Source organism: Scyliorhinus canicula, chromosome 3, assembly GCF_902713615.1.
Source record: "Scyliorhinus canicula chromosome 3, sScyCan1.1, whole genome shotgun sequence".
Taxonomy (NCBI): Eukaryota; Metazoa; Chordata; class Chondrichthyes; order Carcharhiniformes; family Scyliorhinidae; genus Scyliorhinus; species Scyliorhinus canicula.
Window position 1 is genome coordinate 223634261 of NC_052148.1, and position 27882 is coordinate 223662142.

Here is a 27882-nt window from a genome sequence, read left to right on the forward strand (position 1 = left end):
GCCCCCGTGTTAGTGCCCCTAGGGAAACAAATAATCGTTCATGAGGGGTCTGGTTAGTGGCCGTGCACAGGAGGGACCTAATTGCATGGAGCACGTCGGGGAGGACCTCCTGCCAGTGGGAGGTTGGGAGATTCTTGGACTGTAGGGTCAGTAGGATGGTCTTCCAGACTGTCGCATTCTTCTTCTCCACCTGCCCGTTCCCTTTGGGGTTATAGCTAGTAGTCCTGCTCGAGGCGATGCCCTTGTCGAGCAGGGACTGACGCAACTCGTCGCTCATGAAGGACGAACCCCTGTCGCTGTGTACGTAGCTGGGGAAGCCGAACAGGGTGAAGACACTGTGCAGGGCTCTGATGACTGTGTGGGAGGTCATATCGGGGCATGGGATAGCAAACGGAAAACGGGAGAATTCGTCTATGACGTTGAGGAAGTACACATTTCGATTGGTCGAGGGGAGGGGCCCTTTGAAATCGATGCTCAGGCGTTCAAAGGGCCGGGAAGCCTTTACCAGGTGGGCCTTGTCTGGTCTATAGAAGTGCGGTTTGCACTCCGCGCAGATCCGGCAATTCCTGGTGATGGCTTTTACCTCCTCGGTGGAGAAAGGCAGATTCCGGGCTTTGATGTAGTGGGCAAGCCGGGTGACCCCCGGGTGGCAGAGGTCATTGTAGATAGCCTGTAATCAGTCGTCTTGCGCGCTGGCACATGTGCCAGGGCATCTGGGGGCTCGTTGAGCTTCCCCGGCCAATATATGATGTCATAATTATAGGTGGAGAGTTCTATCCTCCACCTCAAGATTTTATCGTTTTTAAAATTTGCCCCGTTGCGAGTTGTCGAACATGAAGGCAACCGATCTTTGGTCGGTGATGAAGGTAAACCTCCTACCTGCGAGGTAGTGCCTCCAGTGCCGTGCAGCCTCCACAATGGCTTGAGCTTCTTTTTCGACTGAGGAGTGTCGAAGTTCCGAAGCGGAGAGGGTTTGGGAGAAGAAAGCTACTGGTCTCCCTGCCTGGTTCAGAATGGAGGCGAGAGCGACCTCTGAGGCGTCGCTCTCCACCTGAAAGGGGACGGATTCATCCACCGCCCGCATGGCAGCTTTGGCGATGTCCTCCTTGATGCAGTTGAAGGCCTGGCGGGCCTAGGCTGACAGTGGGAAGACTGTAGTCTTAAATAGTGGGTGGGCTTTGTCCGCATACTGGGGGACCCACTGGGCATAATAGGAGAAAAATCTAAGGCACCTCTTGATGGCCCTGGAACAATGAGGGAGAGGGAGTTGTAAGAGCGCATACGGGTCGGGGCCCAGGACTCTGTTTTCCACGACATAGCCAAGGATGGCTAGTCTAGTAGTGCGGAAAACGCATTTCTCCTTATTGTATGTGAGATTGAGTTTCTGGGCGGTTTGTAGAAATCGGTGGAGGTTGGCATCGTGGTCCTGCTGGTCATGGTCGCAGATGGTGACGTTATCCAGATACGGAAACGTGGCCCGCAGCTCGTACTGGTCCACCATTCGGTCCATTGCTCATTGGAACACCGAGACCCCATTCGTGACGCCAAAGGGAACCCGGAGGAAATGGAAGAGGCGGCCATCTGCCTCGAATGCCGTGTAGTGGCGGTCCTCCGGGCGGATTGGGAGCTGGTGGTATGCAGACTTCAGATCCACCATGGAGAATATGCGGTACTGGGCGATCTGGTTGACCATGTCTGCAATTTGAGGGAGGGGGTGCGCATCGAGGTGCGTGAACCGGTTAATGGTCTGGCTGTAATCAACCACCATCCGGAACTTTTCCCCGGTCTTGACGACCACCACCTGAGCTCTCCAGGGGCTATTACTGGCCTCTATGACTCCCTCACGTAGGAGCCGCTGGACTTTGGCTCTGATAAATACCCTGTCCTGCAGGCTATACCGCCTTCTGCAAGTGGCGAAGGGTTTGCAGTTAGCAGTGAGATTAGCGAAGAGTGGAGAGGGGTCGATTTTTAGAGTCGCTAAGCTGCATATGGTGAGACGGGGTAGGGATCCATCGAAGCAGAGTGTGAGGCTTCTAAGATTGCATTGAAAATCAAGCCCGAGTGGGAGGGGGGCGCAGAGGTCTGGGAGTACCTACAGCTGGAAATTAGAGTAGCTGGCGCCCTGTATTGTCAGGGTCGCAACGGTGCGCCCTTGTATTTGAACCGAGTGCGAACTCGAGGCGAGGGAGATAGTTTGCCGTGCAGGGAAGATAGGGAGCGAACAGCGTCTTACCAGATCTGGATGCACAAAGCTCTCGGTGCTCCTGGAGTCGAAGAGGCACGGTGTCTTGTATCCGTTGACCTGAACGGACATCATCGAGCTCCTGAGGTCCTTTGGCCGCGACTGGCCCAAAGTGACTGCGTTGAGTTGGGGGTAGTCGGTGGCTCGATCAGCAGTGCTGGAGTGGCCCCGTGATGACTGTCCGCGGAGGTCGTAGTCGTCGAGATGAACATCGGGTGATGGCCAAGATGGCGGCCACCGTTAATCGCACGTGGCGGGCGATGAAGAAGATGGCGTCCATGATGGCCGCCCCCGTGGATCGCATGTGGTGGACGGCGAGGAAGATGGCACCCAAGATGGCAGCCCCATGACTCGCACATGGCCGGCCGCGTGGGGGAGGATTGCCAAGATGGCAGCCCCCATGAGTCGCACATGTCGGGTGGAGGTGGAGTCAGCAGACACGCTGCAACATTGCGGGGTCTGCGGGCCTGCGAGTTGGAGGAGCGATTGCTCTGGACAGCGGGAGAGTTAGAGGGTTTAGATTTCGACAGGCATACCTTAACATAATGTCCTTTTCGACCACAGCTGCTGCAGGTCGCGTTGCGGGCCGGGCAGTGCTGCCGTGGATGTTGGGGCTGACCCAAAAATGACACGCTGGCGCTCCATAGTGGGTGGGTGCCCGCGTGGCGCAGGCCTGGGGCAGTCTCTGGTCGGGGGTCCACGATGGGGTCGCGTGGTCTGCGGAGAACGAGTTCAAACTTTGAAACGCGACCTCAATTGAGGTTGCTAGCGTTACCGTCTCCTCCAAGGTTCTGGGCCCCTTTTTCGAGGAGACGCTGATGCACGTAGTTAGACCGGACCCCTGCAACATACACATCACGGACAGCGAGTTCCATATGCTGGGAGGCAGTTACAGCCTGAAAGTTACATTCCCGTGCAAGGGCTTTTAGATCGCGCAGGTAGTCCTCTAGCGACTCTGCGGGGTGCTGGCGGCAGATAGCGAAAATATGCCGCGCGTAGACTTCATTTACAGGCCGCACGCATAGTCGGTCGAGAATAGCGAGGGCCTCGGTGTACGAGTCGGTACTATCGAGTTGCGTAGAGATGCGATGGCTCACCCGTGCGTGCAGTAGACTGAGTTTCTGCTCTTCAGTAGTAGCGGAGGTAGTCGACGCAGCCAGGTAGGCCTTGAAGCACCGAAGCCAGTGTAGAACGATTTCCTTCGCTCCGGCAGCCTGCAGGTCGAGTTCTAGTCGATCAGGTTTGAGGGCTGATCCATTGTGGTTTTTTAAGTCTATTAAATTGATGTGACCATCAATTCACTCGAGACACGAGAGGATGTAAACTGTGGCTTTAATAGACTTACAACTGAGCTTGTCTGTGACTAGAAGAACTGAGGGCAGACTCACAAGACCGCAGTACTTTATACTTCCAACAGTGGGAGGGGCCATGGGCGGAGCCAAGGGTGGAGCCCTGTACAAGCTCCTCATCTCTCCCTGTGGGCAGATGAGGGCCGTTGCACGGCTCACAGACAGAGCCCACAAGGACACAATGCTATATAGTGTGAATTAAGCATTATACATTCACCACACTTCTCTTGATGCAGGGAAAGGATTCGAGAGTGGCAGATTTGACACTCTTATTCAAAAAGGTGTGGAAGGACATTCCTCGTAATCACTGGCTGGTCAGTTTAACATCAGTGCTTAATGTTGTATATCTTGGCCGGCATTCTCCCCTACCCGGCGGGGTGGGGGGTCCCGGCGCGATGGAGTGACGTGAACCTAGTTCTTATGTTCTTATGAACCACTCCAGCGTCGGGCTGCCCCAAAGATGCGGAAGTTTCCGCACCTTTAGGGGCCAAGCCCTCACATTGAAGGGCTAGGCCCGCGCCAGAGTGGTTGGCGCTCCGCCGGCTGGCGTGAACGGCCTTTGGTGCCACGTTAGCCGGGGCCGAAAGGACTTCGCCGGCCAGCATAAATCCGCGCATGCGCCGGAGCGTCAGCGGCTGCTGATGTCATCCCGGCGCACGCGCAGGGGAGGGGGTCACTTCCGCCACCGCCATGGTGAAGACCATGACGAAGGCGGAAGGAAAAGAGTGCCCCCACGGCACAGGCCCGCCCGCCAATCGGTGGGCCCCGATCGCGGGCCAGGCCACCGTGGGGGCACCCCCCGGGGTCAGATTGCCCCGTGCCCCCCCAGGACCCCAGCGCCCACCCATGCCGCCTGCTCCCACCGGTAAAGTAGGTGGTTTAAACCACGCCGGCTGGAGAGGATTGACAGCGGCGGGACTTCGGCCCATTGCGGGCCGGAGAATCGCCGTGGGGGGCCCACCAACCGGCGCGGCACGATTCCTTCTCCCCCCCGAATCTCTGGTGGCGGGGAGTTCGGGACACGGTGTGGGCGGGATTGACGCCGGCCCTCGGCGATTCTCTGACCCGGCGGGGAGTCGGAGAATCCCGCCCCCTATATCTCAGAGTTGTAAAGAGGACATTAGTTTATTTGTGTGTAGGAACTTTATACAGTGCTTTAAAATGTCGACTGCATTCTTCCAAATCTGACTTCCAGCACTTCCATATATAAGAATAAAAAGGTGGTAAAAGGAAGAATAGGGACCTAAAAGGGAATTTAGACATGGAGGCTGGAGCACGGCTGAGATATTAAATTAATACTTTGCCTCCATCTTTATCAAGGAGATAGATCCTCCCCCGGACATGGCGACAAATGAGGAAACTCTGCTCTAGGAGGGCTCAAAATTGAAAAGAATAACGTTTTGCATAGATTGTTGGTAGTTAGGGATAGCACGGTGGAGCAGTGGTCAGCACTGCTGCCTCACGGCGCCGAGGTCCCAGGTTGAATCCTGGCCCTGGGCCACTGGTTCCGTGTGGAGTTTGCACATTCTCCCCGTGTCTGCGTGGGTTTCGTCCCCACAACCCAAAGATGTGCAGGGTAGGTGGATTGGCCACTCTAAATTGCCGCTTAATTGGAAAAATTAATTGTGTACTCTAAATTTATTTTTATAAAGATTGCCGGTAGTTAAAGTTGCCAAGGCACTGGGACCGGATGAGATGCTTCCAAGGATATTGAAGGAAGTGAGATCGGAAGTTGTAGGGGTGCTGGCCATCAACTTCCAGTCTTTAGACTCGGGAGAGGTGCTAGAGGACCGGAGAATTACAAATGTTCCGCCCTTGTTCAATAAAGGTTGTCAGGTCAGCTCCAGCTCAGACCAGTCAATTGAACATCAGTGGTGGGCAAGGTTCTAAAAACAATTGTTTGGAATAAAATTAATAGTCACATGGAAAAATGTATGTCAATTCGGATTTCGAAAGGGGAAATAGATTTAACTAACTTGCTGGAGTTTTTTGAGGAGGTAACAAAATGGGTCGATGAGGGCAAAGCTATTGACGTGGTGTACATGGCCTTTCAGAAGGCATTCAATACAGTGCCACACAACAGACTTGTGAGAAAAATTATAACTCATGGAATAAAAGGGACAGCAGCAATGTGGATACAAAATTGGCTGAAGAATACGAAGCAGAGAGTAACGGGCATAGATATGTTTTGATTTGGAGAAAGGTTTGTAGTGGTTTTTCCAGGGGCTGGGATTGGGATCTTTGCTTTTTCTGATATTTATTAATTGTTTAGATCTTGGTGAGCAGTGGACAATTAAAACATTTGTGGATATACAAAACTTGGAAGTATTGTAAACTGAAGGGGCCAGTGTAGAACTTTAAAAGGAATAGACAGGTTGTTGGAGTGGGCATACAGGTGATGGATGGAGAGACAATATAAAATAAGAATGAAATTCTTCAAGGAGTGAAAGAGCAGAAGGACCTGGGTGTATATGTGCACAGATCATTGAACGTGGCAGGACAGGTGGAGGGAGCAGTTAATAAAGCATATTGTATCCTGGGCTTTATTGATAGTGGCACAGAGTACAAGGGCCAGGAGGTTATGCTCAATTTATACAAGACATTAGTTAGCCATCAGCTAGAGTATTGTGTACAGTTCTGGGCACACCCTATAGGAAGAATGTGAACGCATTGGACAGAGTGCAGAAGAGGTTTACAAGGATGGTGCGGGGGATGAATTATGAGGATAGATTGTCGAGGTTGGGATTATTCTCCTTTGATAAAAGAAGGCTAAGAGGAGATTTGATAGAGATATTGAAAACCATGAGCGGGCTGCACAGAATAATACCACTTGTAAAATTATCAAGAACGAGAGGGCATCAATTTAAAGTGATTTGCAATTGAAGCAGATGTGATGTGAGAAAAAAACATTTTCATATAGCAAATGGTTTGGGCCTGGAATGCACTGCATGGAAATGTGCTGGAGGCAGGCTCAATCATTGCACTCAAAAGGGCTTCAGATGATTATTTGAATAGAAGCGATATGTAGGAGTACAGAGAAAAAGACAGCAATGACACTGGGTCATGATGCTTGTTTGGAGAGCTGGTGCAAATATTATGGGCCAAATAGTCTCTTTCTGTTCTGTAACAATTATATGTTTGTATGTGATTCTTTCCACACCTTTGTTTACTTTTCCAAGAGTCTACATCAGACTCAACCAATTAAGGACAGTGAACATTAGCAATAAATAGGTTCAACTACCGTAATTTCCGGACTATAAAGCGCACCTGACTATAAGCCGCACCCACTGATTTTGAATTTTTTTTAAATTTTGAACATAAATAAGCCGCACACGTATATAAGCCGCAGGTGCTTACCGGTACATTGAAACAAATGAGCTTTACACAGGCTTTAACGAAATACGGCTTGTAACAAAAATAAAAAATTAGCGGTAAAGAATAGCCTACCAAGAAAGTCATTGGTCACTGTGGAGCGAAATCAATCCGATTAAGCTCTTAAGATTAACATAGAATCATCAGTTTGAAACATTAAAAATAAATAAATCATGTGTAAAAATAAGTCTTTTATTACTGATCGTAATCAAGATATCACCAACCCAGGTGATCACAGTCACTATCCTCCTCTTGTGCACTGAAACCACTGAAGTCATCTCCTTCAGTGTCAGAGTTGAATAGCCTCAGAATTGCTTCATCCGATGTTGGATTGTTTTCATTGTCGCTCTCATCACTTTCATCCGGAGGCAAATTTCCCGCTGAGCTCATGCTGCCCTCTTCAACACGCAGCAATCCAGCTTTTCGAAACCCGTTGATGATAGTGGATTTTTTAACAATGCTCCACGCTGGTATCGTCGTGCGTTTAAAAATCACCATCGGTGGAAGCTTTTCTCCCGATGCCGTGCAACTCAGAACACAGGTGAAGTGCGTTTTTTCATGCCCAGTTGTTTTCAGCATGACGGATGATTCACCTTTCCTGTTGACAGTCCGAGTGAGAGGCAGGTCAAACGTCAGAGGAACCTCATCTATATTTATGATATTGTGCGGGCCAATGGAATGCTCTGCTATCTTTGCATCAGTGAATTTGCGGAAGTTTGAAATTTTTTCCTCGTAGTCGGGAGGGAGCTGCTGACATAAACTCGTCCGTACCCTGATGGACAGGCCTTTACGTCTCATAAATCTTTTTTTTTTTATAAATGTTTTTATTCAGTTTTCGTATTTTATATTGAACAAATTACAAATTGTTAGGAGAGAGAAAAAAAAACAAACAAAAACAAACACGCAAAAATTAACACACATATTTACAGGTAAGCATCTTCGTAGTAGTAACTGCGCCCCCCCCCCCCCCCCCCCCCCCCTCAACATGTTTATTTAGCTTGGTTTTGGGCCTTAGCTAGCCATCGAACCCCCGTAACGAACCTGTAGCCCCCCCCCCCCTCCCGCTACCTTCCCCCGACTATTCTTCCTCTTGTACATTGGCCACAAATAGGTCCCGGAACAGTTGCATGAATGGCTCCCACGTTCTGTGGAAGCCGTCGTCCGACCCTCGGATGGCAAATTTGATTTTCTCCATTTGGAGAGATTCCGAGAGGTCGGACAGCCAGTCCGCAGCTCTGGGCGGTGCTGCTGACCGCCAGCCAAACAGGATTCTACGGCGGGCGATCAGGGAGGCAAAGGCAAGGGCATCCGCCCTCCTCCCCAGGAATAGATCTGGCTGTTCTGAAACCCCGAAGACCGCCACTATCGGGCATGGCTCCACCCTCACTCCCACCACTTTGGACATTACCTCGAAGAAGGCTGTCCAGTACTCCACGAGTCTGGGGCAGGACCAGAACATGTGGGCGTGGTTGGCCGGGCCTCTTTGGCACCGTTCACATCTGTCTTCCACCTCCTGGAAGAACCTACTCATACGGGTTCTTGTTAAGTGGGCTCTATGTACCACTTTTAGTTGCGTCAGGCTGAGCCTTGCGCACGTGGAGGTGGAGTTGACCCTATGCAGTGCTTCGCTCCAGAGTCCCCACCCGATCTCCATCCCCAGGTCGTCCTCCCATTTCCTCCTTGTTGCGTCCAGTACGGTGTCGTCCCTATCTACCAGTCGGTCATACATGTCACTACAGTTCCCTTTCTCTAGGATACTTGCGTCCAGTAGGTCTTCCAGTAGTGTCTGTCGTGGCGGTTGTGGGTACGTCCTTGTCTCCTTTCGTAGGAAGTTTTTGAGCTGCAGGTACCGTAGCTCGTTCCCCCCAGCTAGCTGAAATTTCTCTGTCAGTTCGTCCAGTGTTGCGATCCTGTCGTCCGTGTACAGGTCCCTGACTGTCAGTGTCCCCCCGTCCTGCCTCCACCTTTTGAAGGTGGCGTCGGTCAGTGCTGGTTTGAACCTATGGTTGTTGCAGATGGGAGCCCTGTTCGACATTTTGGTCAGGCCAAGTTGCTGCCGCAGTTGGTTCCAGGATTGGAGGGTGGCTGTCACCACTGGGCTGCTGGAGTGTTTTTTGGGTGGGGATGGGAGTGCTGCCGTGGCGAGGGCCCGGAGGGAGGTTCCCATGCAGGAGGCCTCCTCCGCACGCACCCACTCAGCTTCTGGCTCCTGGATCCATCCCCTTACTCGCTCGGCTGTTGCTGCCCAGTGGTAGAGTTGTAGATTCGGGAGGGCTGACCCTCCCCTGGTTTTTGTTTTTTGTAAGACCTTCTTTGGGATCCTAGCATTTTTACCCCCCCATACGAACGCCATGATGAGTTTGTCCAGCGCTTTGAAAAAGGCCTTGGGGATGTAGATCGGAATGGATCTAAACAGGAAGAGGAACCTGGGCAGTACGTTCATTTGATCGTCTGAACTCTCCCCGCGAGGGAGAGCGGGAGTGTGTTCCATCTTTGCAGGTCCTTTTTAACTTCCTCCGTCAGGCTGGTGAGGTTCCATTTGTGGATCCCTTTCCAGTCATGGGCTATTTGGATCCCCAGGTAGCGGAATTTATGTCGGGCTTGTTTGAACGGCAGCCCCTTTAGTGCTGCCCCCCCCCCCCTTGCGGGTGTAATGGGAAGATCTCACTTTTGCTCATGTTGAGTTTGTAGCCCGAGAAGGCTCCAAACTCTTTCAGGAGCGCGATGATCCCGTCCATGCTGCTTTGTGGGTCCGAGATATAGAGGAGCAGATCATCCGCATAGAGTGAGACTCTGTGCTCTCTACCTCCCCTTCGGATCCCCCTCCAATTTTTTGCTGCCCTGAGCGCGATTGCTAGCGGTTCGATTGCTAGTGCGAACAGCAGCGGGGACAGTGGGCATCCTTGTCTGGTGCCCCTGTGCAGCTGGAAGTATTGGGAGTTGGTATTGTTGGTCTGTACACTCGCCATGGGAGCGTTGTACAGGAGCTTTACCCAAGCGGTGAACCCTGTTCCAAGCCCGAACCGCTCCAGTACCTCTATGAGGTATTTCCATTCGACTCTGTCGAAGGCCTTTTCTGCGTCCAGGGAGACGATCACCTCTTGTGTTCTCTCCCCGGAGGGGGTCATTATCACGTTCAGCAGGCGCCTGATGTTCGCGGTCAGCTGTCTACCTTTGACAAAGCCCGTCTGGTCCTCTGTGACCACCTCAGGTACACAGTCTTCTAGCCTTTTGGCTAGGATTTTGGCCAGTATTTTGGCGTCTGCGTTCAGCAGAGATATGGGTCTGTATGACCCACATTCCGTTGGGTCTTTGTCTTTCTTAGGTATCAGCGAGATTGAGGCCTGTGCTAACGTGGGTGGCAACGTGCCCCTAGCTAGCGAGTCTGTGAACATCTCCCGCATGTGCGGGGCCAGCGCTGTCGCAAATTTTTTGTAGAAGTCCGCCGGGAATCCGTCCGGTCCCGGCGCCTTCCCCGCCTGCATGGAGCTAATGCTGTCCATGATCTCTCCCAGTGCTAGTGGTGCTTCCAGATCCCGTTTTCTGCCCTCTCCCACAACTGGTATGTTCAGTCCGTCAAGAAACCGGTTCATCCCAGCCTTCCCCGTTGGGGGCTCTGAGGTGTACAGCTCTTGGTAGAAGGCCTTGAAGGTTTTGTTAATCTTCTCTGGTTCTGTTTCCAACGTGCCTCTGGTATCTCTGATTTGCGCGATTTCTCTGCTGGCTGCCTGCTTTCTCAGCTGGTGGGCCAACAGGCGGCTGGCTTTGTCTCCGTGTTCGTATAGGGCCCCGCGTGCCTGGCGGAGTTGGTGTACTGCTTTCCTGGTGGAGAGCAGGTCAAAGTTCCTTTGTAATTCTTTTCTCTCCGCCAGGAGTTCTACAGTCGGGGCCTCGGAGTATTTATGGTCTACCTCCAGTATGGAGTCGACCAGCTTCTGCCTAGCCACCCTTTCCTCCCTATCTCTTTGCGCTTTGTAGGCTATGATTTCCCCTCTTAGTACGGCCTTAAGCGCTTCCCAGAACGTGGAGGGTGAGACCTCCCCGTTTTGGTTGATCTCAGTGTACTCCGCTATGGCCTGCGCTATCCTTTCGCTGAAGGCCTTGTCAGCTAGTAAGGCACCGTCCAACCTCCATTTGGGGCGCTGGGCCCTTCCCGTCTCTAGCCGCACATCCATGTAGTGTGGAGCGTGGTCTGATATCACAATTGCGGAGTATTCCACCTTGTCTATCTCTGGAAGCACCGTTTTCCCCACCACAAAGAAGTCAATTCTGGTGTACACGTTGTGTACTGGGGAGAAGAAAGAGAATTCTTTCTCCCCGGGTGGGCGAATCTCCAGGGGTCTACTGCTCCCATCTGCTCCATATAGTGGCTGAGTTCCCTTGCCATGTTTGAGGTTTTCCCCGTTCTGGGGTTTGATCTGTCCGTCGTTGGGTCCTGTACACAGTTGAAGTCCCCCCCCATGATTAGTCGGTGCGTCGCTATGTCCGGGATTTCTGCCATGGTCTTTTGGATGAAGCTCGTGTCGTCCCAGTTGGGCGCGTACACGTTAACTAGAACTACCGGCGCCCCATCCAGGGCCCCGCTGACCATGACATACCGTCCCCCTGGGTCCGTAACCGTCTTTGTCGCCCTAAACATTGTCCTCTTGCCAATCAGGATCGCCACCCCCCTGGCCCTTGCCCCATAACAGGAATGATAGGTTTGTCCCACCCAGCCCTTTCTTACCCGCAGTTGGTCCCGCTCCCTCAAGTGCGTCTCTTGGAGGAAGACTATGTCGGCCCTCATGTTTCTAAGGTGGGTGAGGACTCTAGATCTCTTCACTGGGCCGTTAAGTCCCCTTACGTTCCAGGTGACTATTCTGGTGGGGGGCTTCTGCCCCCTTGCTCCTGTGGGGTTAACCATATTTGTCCGGTGGACGCGCCCCTGCCCTCTGGGGTTTCCCTATGTTAGGGGGCCGTCCAGGATGTCCACTATCACTGCTCTCCCCATGCGGTCGGGTCCCTGCGCTCCGGGGTTCCCCCTTGTCCCGGGGACACCCGCCATGGCCGTCCACTTTGTGTCCGCCACGCGGGTAGTCCCCTGCACTCCGGGGGGCCCCTTCACCCACAGACCGTACTGGGTGGGTGCTTGCAGCAGTTCCCTGTTTCGAGCCCTTGTCTGTGGCACTTTGTGGCCCTATTCCCTTACTGGCCTCTTTTGTCCCTTCGTCCCTGCGTTTCCCCTCCCTGGTCTCTCGCCCCCCGGGTGCCCCCCCCCCCCGCTCTATCCCTTTCGGGGATACCCCTGTGTACCCCTCCATTGCCCCTCTCTCCCCCATTCCTGTCCCCATTTGCTCTCCCACCTTTGATGGGTGATCCCCCCCCTCCCCTGCCTGGCGCCTTCCCCCCTGTTGGGGGTGCGCTGCGGCCCTGCTCTGTTGCGCGCCCCCTTCGCTAGCTTTCCTGCTAGCACGGTGGCTCCCCTCCCGGAGGTTGCTGTCCCGCTTCCCCTCTCCCCTCTCCAGTACTCCCGTTCCCTCGTGCCGGGGCCTGGCCTCCCACCTGGAGCGGGCCCTAGGGCATTGGGTTGTTTTCCGTTCTGGGTGTTTCTGCCAGGGGGGAGGGGGCTGGCTTTGCCTCGCCCCTCCCCACCCCCCCGTCGGCATGACGTGTCTCCTTGCCATGGGCCCCTCGTCCCTACTTCCCATGACGTTTTTCCAGCCCGTGCTCCTCGACGAATCTATTCGCCTCGGCAGGGGCTGTAAAGAAATATTCCTTGTGTTGGTATGTGACCCAGAGTTTTGCTGGGTACAGCATACCAAAACGTACTTTGTTCTTATAGAGAGCTGCTTTCGCTCTGTTGAACTCCGCCCGTCTCTTAGCTATGTCCGCTCCAAAATCCTCGTAGATTCGGATGGCGTGCCCGTCCCAATTGCAGGCTCTATTCTCCTTGGCCCAGCGCAGGATTGTCTCCCTATCCCGGTACCGGTGCAGTCTGGCTATAACTGCTCTCGGTTTTTCCCCTTCCTTGGGCTTCGGGCGCAGTGACCGATGAGCTCTGTCCATTTCCGGTGGGGTGGGAAAAGTTTCCCGCCCCACTAAGGAGCCCAGCATCGCAGCCACGAATGTTGTGGGACTTCTACCCTCTATCCCCTCTGGCAGGCCCACTATCTTGATATTTTGCCTTCTCGAGCTGATCTCCTGGTCGTCTACCCTGCCCTTCAGGCTCCCCTGTGTTGCACTCAGTTTCACCATTCCCCTCTCCAGGGATATGACCCGGTCGCTCGCGTCAGTCGCTGCCTTCTCCAGCTCTTTAATGGTTGCCCCCTGGGCTTCCAGTATCTTCCCTTGGGCTTCCAGTATCTTCCCTTGGGCATCCACTTTCTTCTCCAATCTGGTCAGAACCTGCTGCACCCCTGACATGGCCCTGGTCGCTGCTGCCTGTGCTGCGGCCTCTGCGTCTGCTTTTAACTCTGCCTTGAATGCCTGCAGCTGCTCCCTCACCACCTCGGCAAAGGCTTCCTTCCAATTCACGCCCCCCTCTAACCCCAGGGGAGAGGTTGCCCGCCCGTCCAGCTCTTCTGGATGCGGCGAAGCATCCTTCCCGCCGCTTCGCGTGTTGACTCGTTCGCCCGAGCTGGCTTTCCCTTTGCCCAGTCTACTTCCGGTGCCCCCTTTCTCTTGGCTCCTTTCTGGCACTTTTTTCTCCCCCTTCCCCTTCATCTTTTCTTCTCTCCTTGTTCTTCTTTTTCCCCCTTTTCCGCACCCTATTTTTATTTTATTTATTATTATATATCTATATATGTGTATATATATATATATATATATATATTTTTTTTTTTTTAATTTATTTCCCCTACCCCTTTTCTCTTTACCAGTTTTCTTTTGGGAAGAACAGAAATACAAGTCTCTTTTTTCTTTTTTCCCCACTCAACCAGGAGAGAGAGTCCCTTTGTCTTTGCCACGTGGTGGTCACAGCAGTTGGGGGGGGGGGGGGGGGAGCGAGTGGGCCGGTGGTCGCTGCTGGTTGGGGGGGGGGGGGGGTCCCCGCTGCTGGTTGGGGGGGGGGGTCCCCGCTGCTGGCTGGGGGGGGGGTTGTGTCCCCGCTGCTGGCTGGGGGGGGGGGGTTGTGTCCCCGCTGCTGGCTGGGGGGGGGGGGGGTTGTGTCCCCGCTGCTGGCTGGGGGGGGGGGGGGTTGTGTCCCCGCTGCTGGCTGGGGGGGGGGGGGGGGTTGTGTCCCCGCTGCTGGCTGGGGGGGGGGGGGGGGGGTTGTGTCCCCACTGCTGGCTGGGGGGGGGGGGGGGTTGTGTCCCCGCTGCTGGCTGGGGGGGGGGGGGTCCCCGCTGCTGGCTGGGGGGGGGGGGGGAAAGAGAAGAGGGGCCGCCGCCGCCGCACCGCTCCTGGCCCGCGTGGGGGGGGGGGGGGGGAGAAGAGGGGCCGCCGCCCCCGCACCGCTCCTGGGCCGCGTGGGGGGGGGGGGGGGGAGAGAGAAGAGGGGCCGCCGCCGCCGCACCGCTCCTGGCCCGCGTGGGGGGGGGGGGGAGAGAGAAGAGGGGCCGCCGCCGCCGCACCGCTCCTGGCCCGCGTGGGGGGGGGGGGGGGGGGGAAGAGAAGAGGGGCCGCCGCCGCCGCACCGCTCCTGGCCCGCGTGGGGGGGGGGAGAGAAGAGGGGCCGCCGCCGCCGCACCGCTCCTGGGTCGCGTGGGGGGGGGGGGGGGGGAGAGAAGAGGGGCCGCCGCCGCCCCGCTCCTGGCCCGCGTGGGGGGGGGGGGGGAGGGAGAGGGGATGGACCTGCTGCTGTTGGGCCCCCCTGTCGCCGCTCCGGCTCCTCCGCTCCGGCTCCTCCGCTCCCGCTCCGGCTCCTCGGCTCCGGCTCCTCGGCTCCCGCTCCGGCTCCTCGGCTCCTCGGCTCCTCCGCCCCGGCTCCTCGGCTCCTCGGCTCCCCGGCTCCTCGGCTCCCCGGCTCCCCGGCTCCTCGGCTCCTCGGCTCCTCGGCTCCTCGGCTCCCCGGCTCCTCGGCTCCCCGGCTCCCCGGCTCCCCGGCTCCTCGGCTCCGTCTCCTCGGCTCCCGCTCCGGCTCCTCCGCCGTCCGGCCTGTCGGGGGGGGGGGGGGGGGGGGGGGCTGTTCCTCCTGCTGTCCACCGCTTGCGGGAGCCCCTCTCCCTGCGACCTCCTCGCTCGCCGCCCGGAAGTCAAGTCACGTCTCATAAATCTGAGACACCACGATGGTCCACCTCTAAAATTCTCAAACTTCATTGCGGTGGCGATTGTTTTGGCTTTCAGTCGGATCTGTACAGTTGAAACACCTCGGCCGTCTGCTCTCTGCATGTTGACCCAGTCTTCGAGCTCATTTTCTAGTTCGGGCCATCTGCTTTTCTTCCCTCTGAAAGCTTTAGTTGTCTTCAATTCCTCACGCTGCTGTTTCCAACGTCTTATCATCGACTCATTAAGACCAAGCTCTAGTGCAGCAGCTCTATTTCCTTTTCCAACAGCCAGATCGATCGCCTTCAACTTGAAAGCTGCATCATATGCATTTCTCCGTGTCTTTGCCATGATGAGGGTGACAAAATGACTACCGTAATCAGAATGATGGGATGTTTGAGCGCGCTCGATTTAATCTAAACAGTAAACTAAAAAGTTACATTGTTTTACCTTGACCCGTTACGCAATTTCATTGGTTTAGTGAAAGCGGGAAAAATCCATAAATAAGCCGCGTCGTTGTATAAGCCGCGAGGTTCAAAACGTGGGAAATAAGTAGCGGCTTATAGTCCGGAAAAACAGAGCAATTGACACTACAGTGGATATGGTTGAGAAATCATAGCCAGGAGGAAAACAAGAGCAGGCATAGGAAGAGGTTTGAGTTAGTTAAGGATATTCAGCATGGATTTATAAAAGGCAGATTTTGCTTGACTAATCAAATTGAATTCTTTGACGATGTAACTGAGAACGTTGATGAAAGGAAATCAGTGGATGTTGTCCATTTGGATTTTAAGAAAGAAGTTTACAAAATACTGCATAAAATGCTGGTTCACAAAATTAATGCTGATGGAATAAAAGGCTCAGTGCCAACTTGGATTTTAAAATTGGCTTTAATACAGAAAACAGTAATTCATGATAATTGGATTGGATTGGATTTGTTTATTGTCACGTGTACCGAGGTACAGTGAAAGATATTTTTCTGAGAGCACCTCAACCAGATCATTTAGTACATGAAAAGAAAATGCACAATAGGGAAACACAAGGTACACAATGTAAATACATAGACACCGGCATTGGGTGAATCATACAGCAGTGTAGTATTAATCAGGTCAGTCCATAAGAGGGTCGTTTAGGAGTCTGATAACAGAGGGGAAGAAGCTGTTTTTGAGTCTGTTTGTGCGTGTTCTCAGACTTTTGTATCTCCTGCCTGATGGAAGAAGTTGGAAGAGTGAGTAAGCTGGGTGAGAGGGGTGTTTGATTATGCTGCCCACTTTCCCAAGGCAGCGTGAGGTTATAGATAGAGTCATTGGACGGGAGGCGGGTTTGTATGATGGGCTGGACAGTGTCCATGACTTTCTGAAGTTTCTTGTGGTCTTGGGCCGAGCAGTTACCATACCAGGCTGTGATGGTTGTTTTTCAGACTGGAAATGCTGTTCCCCACTTTTCTGTGCTAGGACCACTGCTGTTCTGACATATAGAAATGACTGGGATATTGGAATATAGAGTAACATTTCAAATTGTGTCAATGGTATTAAACGTGATACCAATCAACTGCAACGGGACATAGACAGAATTGCAGAAGAGGCAGACAGGTGGCAGATGGAATTTAATTTGGTTAAGTGTTGGATGACACACTTTTCAAGAAGGGACAGGAAGTGGCAATATAAACTTCATAGCACAGTTCTCAAGAGCATTAAGGGAAAGATAGACCTGGGGATTCAAGTGTACAGATCTTTGAAGGTAACAGGCTATATTGAGAAAGCAGTTAGCAAAGCATTTGGAATGCTGGACTTCATGGAGGTATTGAATAGAAAAGCAGGAAATTTATGCTGAATTTATCATATAAATCTCTGAATCAGCCACAACTTGAGTATTTCTTCCAATTCTGCTCACCACACTTTAGGATGCATAAGGGGGTCCTTAAGAGAATGTGGAGGAGAGCTACCAGAATGGTTCCAGCGATGAGGAATTTTAGCAACAAGGATAGGTCGGAGAAACTGTGGTTGTTCTCTTTGGAATGAAGGAGATTGAGGGGAGGGGGTTTGATAGAGGTGTCCAAGAGTTTCGCAGTTTTGGATAAGATAGACAAAGAAAAGCTGCTCCCATACACTGATGATACTGGAATTAGTGGACACCATTTTAAGGTTTTGGGCAAGAGTTACAATGGGGATATGAGGACAAACATTTTAATGAAGTAAGTGGTAATGACCTGGAATTTGCTGCCTTCAAGGGTGGTGGATGTGGAGACAATGATTTGAAAAGGAAACCGATAGGCTACTTGAGGGACCAGAAGTGTGAGGCCGCCTTGCAGGACAGCTTACCCAGTGAGTGACTCATCCCCGCTGGTGGTCCTACGGAGTGGGTAGCTGATACCCATTGGTGATACCTCTGCCCTGAGAGGGGCAGTGTGCCAGGAAGGGTGCTAAAGGCCATGGTGTATGCATCCTTTGTTTGGGATGTGTTATCCCCCTGCAGTGAGGCTGCACTTCTGATGAGTGCACTGAGGAGTGCCAACACCTGGTATGCCACCAATTGAGCTTGGCCATGCCCATCCTGTTGAAGGGTCAGCTGGGGTCCGAGGATCTCCAGAGGGATGGCCGGGTGAGCTCTCAAATGACCAGAGGCTCTGTGAACATTCACAGGACACAGTGAGCAGTCAGCAGAGTGAGCAGCAAGAGGCCTGTAACTTGTACCAAATAGGTGCAATCAAAACAAATACAGCACCAATGGCAGTCTGAGCCAGGCTACCCAATCCCGAGGGGGTTACACTCCGTATCCACAGACCTGTCACTAAGTCGCTCCCTGGCCCTGGCAGCCATCTCCTAACAAGTGCTACAATTTTCAGACAATTTTTCAAACTTAGGTTACCTTCTCCTCCCACTCAGCAGCCATAGTGCCCAGTTGCCGTTTGTAAATAGCTGTAGCAAATGGCATCTGCATGACCTCTGCCTGAGAGGGATGGAGCACTGTGGAGGCCCGGAGTACAGTGGGCCAAACGCGCTCAATGCATTTAAATACACGCAAATGCCGGTTTTGCATGCCACCGTCGGGGCAGGACACAAACCTCGTTATCGCCACCGGCGAGGGACCGGATTGGACCTCGATTTTGGCCAGACGCCCGATTCTCTGCCCAATCGCCGTTCGCATTTACAGTGTTGCGAGGTGAAAAATGTAGCCCGATGATTGGAATAGGTTTTGCAGGAGGGGAGAATACACAAAGAGTAGTCAAAAGGAAGAGAGTTAAATGAGCCTGTCCTATGACTCCATACGTTAGATACCATAATCTAAAGGTAACAGTTTTCCTGATCAATCAGGTCATTAGTACCATCTATGTTCTGTCAGATGTTTCCACATTCAGAGAAGTTATAGCAAGGAATAAATTAAATTTGCATGGTAGTCCAAAAAGCCTCTCCACAAAACTGTCAAAAGCTACCCAAAAGTTCCCAAAAAGCTGGCAGAATTTCAGAAAAATTGAACAGCTCAAAAACAGCTTTGACATATAGTTAAAGTGAAAATGCAGCGTAGCATTAACTTGTCATAAATTAAGCTTCAGATACTGAACACTTGGCAAGGAAGAAGATGGCAATTCTTCCTGGCACTCATCATCCACTTGCCTTCAATTCATTCTGACACACTTTCATCATTCCACCCTTTAACCATGCTGGAATTTTCTTTCCCATATTCAGTTCATGTACCATCCTTCTTTCCATCCCATCCCTTCCCCCTGCTGCGACTCTGTAGAATGAAGCCAAGTCAGGTGCTGTGAATAGAAATTTAAGATCTCATACAGCTTTTGTGAGTATTCTCAGTGGCAGTCTTTAATGTAGGCAACGGGGATCTTGAATGCCAGCTGGAGAGCCAGCGTGAGTCCCGTCTGGCGTTGCCTACTTTCAAGAAGGCTGATAGCATTAAGTGGCAGGCCATCACTTAATTTGGCAGTGGCAGGCCTTTATAACAATCAAGGACCTTGGAGGTGAAAGACCTTCGATCTGCTGACCAATCAGAGGCTGGCAGTTGTGCATTGCTCCGCAGCGCCATCAGGGAGGTGGTGACTGCTGCCAGCAATGATCCACCTGAGGCCCAGGATCATTGATGGACCCAGTCCACAGGTGAGTGATGACAGGAGCAAGTTCATGGGATGGTGGGGGGAACGGGTTGGGGGGCATGTTAGAGTGTGGTCAGCTTGAAGAGTCTGTCAGTAGACACCACTTAACTGATACCAGGTCCCTTGATCAGGCATTTAATGCCTTTGAATGAGGGACCCCTCCCCATTGCACCCCCACCCAGGAGCCTACATTATTGGAGTCTCCATATGGCGATTGTCCTGTATGCTGTAATTGCCCACTTCAATTGGTGGGGGATGGAAAAGCCTTCCACAAAACATAATTGTAACTGAGGTGGGAAGGCAATAGAGTCCTCACCCGCCACATTCCTGCCTAATTAAGTGCCCCCACCACCAAACTTGCCAAGGGAGGGGCATTAAATTATGCCCACAGTGTGCCAAAGAGTTCTATTCCCATGAATAGCAGCAACATCAGGTCAGAGCCAGAAGCACTGGTGTAGTGTGGAGTCCAGAGTAATGCTGATGCAATGGAGAAAGATCAGTGCCAGATCAGTGTTTCCATTTATAAATGTAGATAATGTCAAATTTAGGGCTTCACGGTAGCATGGTGGTTAGCATCAATGCTTCACAGCTCCAGGGTCCCAGGTTCGATTCCCGGCTGGGTCACTGTCTGTGTGGAGTCTGCACGTCCTCCCCGTGTGTGCGTGGGTTTCCTCCAGGTGCTCCGGTTTCCTCCCACAGTCCAAAGATGTGCGGGTTAGGTGGATTGGCCATGCTAAATTGGCCGTAGTGTAAGGTTAATGGGGGGATTGTTGGGTTACGGGTATCCGGGTTACGTGGGTTTAAGTAGGGTGATCATTGCTCGGCACAACATCGAGGGCCGAAGGGCCTGTTCTGTGCTGTACTGTTCTATGTTCTATGTTCTATAAGCAGATTCTCATGTCAAATCACTCTCTGCTCATGTGAAATGTGGATGTCAGGCGTATATGTAAATTGACCATTGATTGTAGAAACTGCAGATCACAGAGCCTATATTTCCTTAAATATTTGTGTTTGTGTGGGCATTGGTAGATTGTTCAATTATAATTGTATGATCACTCAAAGATTGAGACATTAATGCGCGCTCAAAGCTAATATTCCTGGAATCAGTTTAGCCATACAGATTTCAAATTTGTCAAAGTTGTTATTGTGCCATCATTGATAAATGTCTGCTGATATCCCATTTACCTAATATTTCAAATTAATACTCTGGCATGCATTTTATTGAAAAGAATGCTGAAAATTGATCCAGCTACTCAGCTGCTGCTTATTCAACTCTATGTTGCCCGTACTGCTGGAAACACATTTGACTGCTCGCTGTAATTCAGTAAAAGTGTTGTCAAAACCTCCCGAGCTAAAAGCGACAGTGAAATTCTAGAAGATGAAACAGTTGAAATATCAAATGAATTATTCTAAAACATTCCCCAGGATAATGCCAACAATACAATTTCATTAAATACCTACTTTGAAGTTGGTTGGGCAGAGCTATTGCTAGATTAGGCATTTAAGATTATTGGTATGCATCTCAGGGTGCTGAAGGAGTGTTGCGGATTACTATTTTGTGCACTCAATGGAAATTGAGGATGCTAAATGAGACCTTAAGATACTTTTGGTTGAGGGGATTTTCAGATGTCACATATACAGGGCGGGATTCTCCGAGTCCCGCGCCGGGCTGGAGAATCGCCGCAACCGCGCCATGCCGCACCGACGCCGCCACGCGATTCTCCGAGGAGTGGAGAATCGGCGGCATTTGCGCCGGCGCGTTTGGAGAGGCGCAGGTTGTGGGCCGCTGTCCGTGGCTGGGCTGCTGATTCTCCGGCCTTGATGGGCCGAGGGGTCGTGCGGAAACGGCAGAGTCCCGCTGCCGCCGTCCAAACCTGCTCGCAGCCGGCAAGAACGCTGCGTGCAGGGTCGGGTGGCAGCCTGTAGAGGAGCTCCTTCACCGGGGGGGGGGGGGGGGGGGGGGGAGAGAACACCTCCGATGGGGTCTAGCCCGCTATCGGGGCCCACCGATTGACGGGCGGCCTCTCCCGCCCCGGCCCTATTTTGTTACGCGGCTGGCCCCTGAACCCCCATGCCATGTTGCGTCGGGGCCAGTGCTTTGAGATAGTCCCCCGCACATGTGCGAGTTGGCGCAGTGCCACTGCGCATGCACGGGTTGGTGCGGTGCCCAGTTGACACCGGGAAGGGAGGCTGGAACGTGAACTGCTCCAGCGCCGTGCTGGCCCCCTGTGGGGGCCAGAATAAGTAGTGCCCGTGCCCGTTTCGCGCCATCGTGAAACGCGACGGCGTTCACGACGGCGTGGACACTCTACCTCCATTCCGGAGAATCCGGCCATAATATCGGCAAATGCTCTGCTTGCTTGAAGGAATTAACATGGACCCCATGCTATTTATAGACCAATGCACAAATGTATATGGAATTGATCAGCTGCCAGGTTTAGTCATACTTCCCAAAAGCTGGGCTGGTTCTATCAAAATTGCGGGGTATCTGAAATGCTGTATCCTGCAATGGATGGCAAGGGAGGGAGTGCTGAGTGAGGGCCTGCTACACACATCCTTGTCCTTTGCAGGCACAAATACATAGAACTGGGAATGGGCATGAATCCCAGAATTGGGTCATGTCCTCTATTTTAAGAGCCCTTCCACCTCTGTTCATGGACCGAGACATGGAAATCTGGCCATTTGTGTATGTACATGGCCAAGACCTTGGTGAATTAAATGGCCGGTTTGGTAGCTACCTTATTTTGCACATAGTCCAGCCAGTCCATTTATGAGGGTGTTTTATTTGGCATTAAAGGAATTCCTTTGATAACTTACAATGCTGCTGCTAGAAATGTAATGGTTCAGGGGGTGAGAGAGGCCCGACATTCTAGACTTTGCTTCTCTGGTAGCCCGGAAACAGATCCTTTTGGGGTGGAGGGACTCGGAGCCTCCGAAGCTGGGGGTGTGGGTGAGCGACCATGCGGATTTTCTTGGGCTGGAGAAAATTAAATTTTCCGTAATAATAATAATAACAATAATAATCTTTATTGTCAAAAGTAGGCTTACATTAACCCTGAAGGGGGTCGATGGAAGGGTTCGCCGGAGATGGAAACCATTCATTTACTTCTTCCAGGACAGTGAAGGGTATGGTAGGGAGGGTGGGTTGCGGTTGTTGGCTATTTATTTGATGTTTATTTATAAATGCCTTGACAAAAACATTTTTTAAAAAGTGCCATGGTTAATACCATGATACTACTCTCTGTGAATAGCAGCAAAATGTAAGCATTTATCGGGGCGGGATTGAAGCCCTACTGTTATCAGACAGTTTTTTTATATAAGACCATGAAAGAGTCCACACCGAGTGGGTCAAAGAAACGTAGTTTATTTACAATAACTATTAAATGCATCACATGTAGATCTCTGCTGGGTCTGCCTTGCCGGTGCCTAACTGGCCATCTTTATATACCATATAACTATACATTGTTTAGAGACCCACACCCCACCCCACCCCCACTTAACAAGGGAGCTTGCATACTGCAAGGTTCATGGGGAAGTTCATTGTTCCTCCCCTGTAAGACCCTTGTGGGTTACAACACAGTTGCAGAGCAGAGGTAGCAATTCTTGGCTCTAATCTTGATTTTTTTTTTAAATACAGCATTTTTTTTCTATGATAAAAAGGCATATGGGAATGGTGACATTATAAATAGAGACATAGAGTACGAAATCAAGGAACCTGCGTCAAATAAATCACTGGTTAGGCCTTAGCGCTACTTTCAGAAGGGCAACTTGAATGCATTGCATGAAAGGGTGGTGAAAGCAAATCTAATAGTAACTTCCAAAAGGGAGTTGGATAAATACATGAAGTGAAGGAAATTGAAAGGGTTTGGGAAAAGAGCAGGGATAACTCCTTCAAAAACAGTCAGTCGAGGCATGATGAACTAAAAGACCTCTTGTTCTGACGTGAGTTTCTATGATTTATATCTCTCCTTGTTCTAGTGGCTCTGGCCACGGCAGTTATCAATTTGCCCATTTTTGCCATGCTCAGTGAGCTCTCCTGTGTATAATTTCCAGCCATTCTCCCACCCCCTGGTCCAGTGAGTATGGGGTCTGGTCATTCAGCCTATTTCCTGCCCTCTCCCTTTGCCATTCTCCTTTTGGGTTGCAGAATTACTGGTCACAAACAAGGCGCACGCCAATGCAAGAAGCACTTTTCGAGAGACTGAAATCTTTCCTTAAGCTCGAGTGAAGTTTTTGATTGGCTGCCCAGTTGTGCCATTACTCAAACTTGGTGACTAATGCACGTGACAAAAAAAACAATGAGATTTGTTTTGAACTGCATGCTTAACAATGCTTCCATTCAGAAACGAGGCACCATTAGTTCCATTTCGTACACAATATCATAATTCCAAGATTTAAAAGTCACAACAATCACATCAGTCATAAGTATACAATGAGTTGAAATAAGCTAGTACATGACGTCTTGTAATGAATCTGTGAATAACAGTGGACAAGCCATGCCAAATGTTACCAAGCAGTTAAAAAATACGGAAATAAACCTTGGAGCATTGTCAAGCAGGATGCCAATTCATCACGCCTGTTTTAAGCTAGATAAAGGTGGTCATAAAAGGTGATAGAACCTGGTTCAACCAGGACTTTCCTGCATGTCCGTTTATTGGTTCTGGGTCCATGGGTGGGTGGGTCTTCTTCCTACGCCTGCCTCTGAAAATCAATATGGTAACATTGTGATTATGTTGCTGGATCAGTAATCCAGAGAACAGGACCAATGATCTAGAGTTGAGCTCAAATCCCACCATGGCAGCTTGGGAATTTAAATTCAATTCAATAAATTTGAAATCAAAAATCTAGTAATAATAATAATCTTTATTGTCACAAGTAGATTTACCTGCTTTGGAACTTCAGGGTCTTTGCCATGGGCTGATATGGATGTGTCAAAGTGGTGTGGAGAGTAAGGTTTACGTGTGAGAGGGAAAGGACAATCTTTGGGGAGGAGTTGGAGCGAAGTCGTGGAGAATCAAGCTGGCGGAGGAGCAGAAGGGAGTTTGGAAAGGGGAAAGTTTCCGGAAGAATTGGAGAAAGGACACAGTAAGGAGTAAGGGGGGAGGGAGGAAATAAAGGGGGAGGAAGGAATAATGGGGTGAGGAAGGAGTAAAGGTATTGGTAGAATGTCCAGGTGAATGTGCAAGGGAGGGGTTAATGGAGTCAATGATCGCCTCCTATGGATCTGACAGGATGGAATGGTGACTGAGTGGGGTAGAGGAGTGGGTAGGGTGGGAGGGTGAGGATGCAGTGGTAACAGTAGAAGGGGCAATGAGAGTGGCTGAAGGGGACATGGGGCTAAACATACATTGGATCAGTCTTGGCTTGGGTCAGTCAGATGAGTGTAATGGTAGGAGGATGCGTGGGCATGGGAGAGTGCTTACACAGGTCTGTGAAAAGCCCTGCCACAGAAACTACTCCATCCAGAATCACTCGTGCTGCTGCTGCATGCAGATGAACTCCCAGTGCTAGGTTCGGGCAGGGTGGGGGGGCTCACGTAATCTATATAATGATATAATGATGCTGTAAAGCAACACTGGACATTATTCACTGAGAATGTGAATATATTTACAGATAATATAGGGACAGTGTTCAACCATACAGCCACTTGTCACCACCTTGGTTTCGAAAAAATCCTTGACACCGTGGCTGGTTGTCTGCCTTCTGTGGGATCCTGGATCTGAACTTGTTTCCCCAACTGTAAACTTGCCAATTGTTTTCATCAAGCAGGTTAGTCACCTTCTCTTGGGCCTGAATATTATGCACGCTGGGCAGGAACAGAAACGTCCATGTTTCCCAGTCCAACACAAGTTCAGTTAATAACTGTGATATTACGCTGGCTGTCCACTTAAGTGGCAGCCAGCCACGAATTGGGTCTGCATTGGGGGCGGGTGTACAGCGGGTGCCAGGTCCCATGACAGCCTGGCGCCAAGTTTAAAGGCAGCTGCCAGACGTGAGTGAAGACAATGGAGGAGCCAGGTAGTTCACAGTGGTGCAGACTCATCATGCTTGCTGGAGCATGGTGGTGGCATGGAGTGCTTAGGGTGGTGGCAGTTGGAGAGTAGGCTATCGGTACCGTGCTGAGTTCAAGGCGGATGATGAGCCTCTGGAGTCGTCAATCAGGCAGCAAATGCTGGAAGTCCAGTGGTATGTTCTGGCGGAGATCCCTGAGCAATGAGCAATGCATGACCCTGAGCTCTGAGGACACAATCTCACCCATTGAGAGAGTGGAGAATCTAATGGAGATGCATCTTTAGGAATGAAGGGTTCCTGGGGTTGCATTCGGACCTACAAGCCCCCACACAGGTAGCCACCTCAGGTCACTGCAAATGAGGTGGAAGATGTGGTACCCAGTCTCTCAGATGTGTGTCCATCTTTCATTGTAAGAAGTCTTACAACACCAGGTTAAAGTCCAACAGGTTTGTTTCAAACACGAGCTTTCGGAGCACGGCTCCTTCTTCAGGTCCTTCTTCAGGTCCTTCTTCACCTGAAGAAGGAGCCGTGCTCCGAAAGCTCGTGTTTGAAACAAACCTGTTGGACTTTAACCTGGTGTTGTAAGACTTCTTACTGTGCTCACCCCAGTCCAACGCCGGCATCTCCACATCATGACATCTTTCATTGGTAAGCAGAGTGTTCAAGACACACCTCAAAATGGCGGATGAGCTGGCTGTCATCCCTAGGGCCTCCAGTCACGGCACCCCGGATGAGGGAAGCAGCTCCTGTCCCTCTCTGCTTGTCACTTGTGCCATCCTCAGAGTCTGTGGAGACTGAGGAGCGTACAGCCATGTCACTGATCGCGCCCTCTCGGGTGAGGCCTGCTCAGGCTCCACCAGTCAGAGGACGACCGCCAAGGTCACCTACACCACAAGGCATCACAGTCAGCAACCTTCTGCTGTTAGCAAGGGGGAGGAGGCGGGTGGCACCTTGATTTATAACCTGCAAACGTAAGCCTAAGACACAGTGAGTACAGCAAAGGATTTGCGCTGGAGACTTATGTTTTCTTTTCACATCACTTGAGTTTAGAAATTATCCGATTGGAGGATTTTACTTTGATTCATGTTAATGTTATTATCGTAATTTCCTGCTTGCTCAAAAGCCAGGAGTGTCCCATGTATTCGATTGATGTTTACTTCATCAATGCCCAATGGGAGACTTTAGGAGCATCAAACTTCATTACGCAGGCTGTGATGCCACATTGGACTCATGGAATGGATATGTGTAAGATGTTTGGGATCGAACATGGAACATATGGTGCAGAAGGAGGCCATTCGGCCCATCAAGTCTGCACCGACCCACTTAAACCCTCACTTCCACCTTATCCCCGCAACCCAATAACCCCTCCTAACCTTTTTTTGTCACTAAGGGCAAATTATCATGGCCAATCCACCCAACCTGTACGTCTTTAGACTGTGCGAGGAAACTGGAAAACCCGGAGGAATCCCACGCAGACACGGGGAGAACGTACAGACTCCACACAGACAGTGACCCAGTAGGGAATCGAACCTGGGACCCTGGCGCTGTGAAGCCACAGTGCTAATCACTTGTGCTACCGTGCTGCCCCCATGACGGTGGTGCCTTCCTGATGGAGGGCAAGCCATGCCAGCCTAACTGAAGGAAAGATAAGTTAAGGCCTCCCGGGTGTCCCCATCTCCCTGAAGGTTCCTCATTTCAGCCTCTTTGCCCTTCCCATTTGGTTGCCCAGGCATTGCATCTGAGCTTTTATTGGTTTCCTCCTCTGAGAAATGTGTACCTCCCTCAACATCAACGCATTTGCTCTGGCAGATATTGCAGGGTGACCCTGGAACAGTTCAATCATCAGAACTTCATCTCCAGCAGGCCAATGGTGCTCTCCACCACCACCCTTGTGGATACATGGCAACGATAGAAACCTAAAAATAGGACAGGAGGAGGCCATTCGGCCTTTTGAGCTTGCTCCACCATTAATTATGACCATGGCTCTTCACCTAACTCAGTAACCTGTTTCCACTTTCCCCCCATATCGTTTGATCTCTTTCACCCCAAGAGCTATATCTAACTTCTTCTTGAAAACATGCAGTGTTTTAGCCTCAAATGCTTTCTATTGTAGAGAATTCCACAGGCTCACCACTCTCTGGGTGACAAAAGTTCTCCTCATTGCATTTGTATTGAATTGACTATTATTATATTATATTGATTGTATCTGTCCTCTCCCTCTGTCCTTGGGTGCCTAAGAGATGTTATTAGCCACCTTTTCAAAAATTTGTCACCACAGCCATGAAAGCCTTGGCACTTGAGTGAGGCAGAATGTAGGCATCATGGGAGCTGTCCAGGTATCTTGCACAGATCTGGACAACTACTTAAAGATCCCCGACACAGCCTTGGAAGGATCCGGAGGCATAAAAGTTCAGGGCAACAGTAACCTTGTAGGTTACCTCCATCCCAAGCATCTGGTAAATGGTTGTGGCAGCGTCTCCTGAAAGCTGTGCCCTCTGCCAGAACTGGACCTCAGTCAGGCCAAGGTAATTGGATCGTTGCTTGCACACCCTGGCAGGTGGGGAGAGGTGTCTACTGCGAGAATGTCCTCCTTGTCTTCCCTGCTGGTCCCAGACATCCTGTAC

The 27882-nt window shown here is 51.4% G+C and overlaps 1 protein-coding gene across 2 annotated transcripts in view; it reads left to right on the top strand.

The window, feature by feature from the left end:
• glrbb (glycine receptor, beta b) overlaps positions 1-27882 on the top strand; it is a 258440-nt gene that overhangs the window by 70238 nt on the left and 160320 nt on the right. The gene's annotated exons all lie outside the window — the stretch shown is intronic.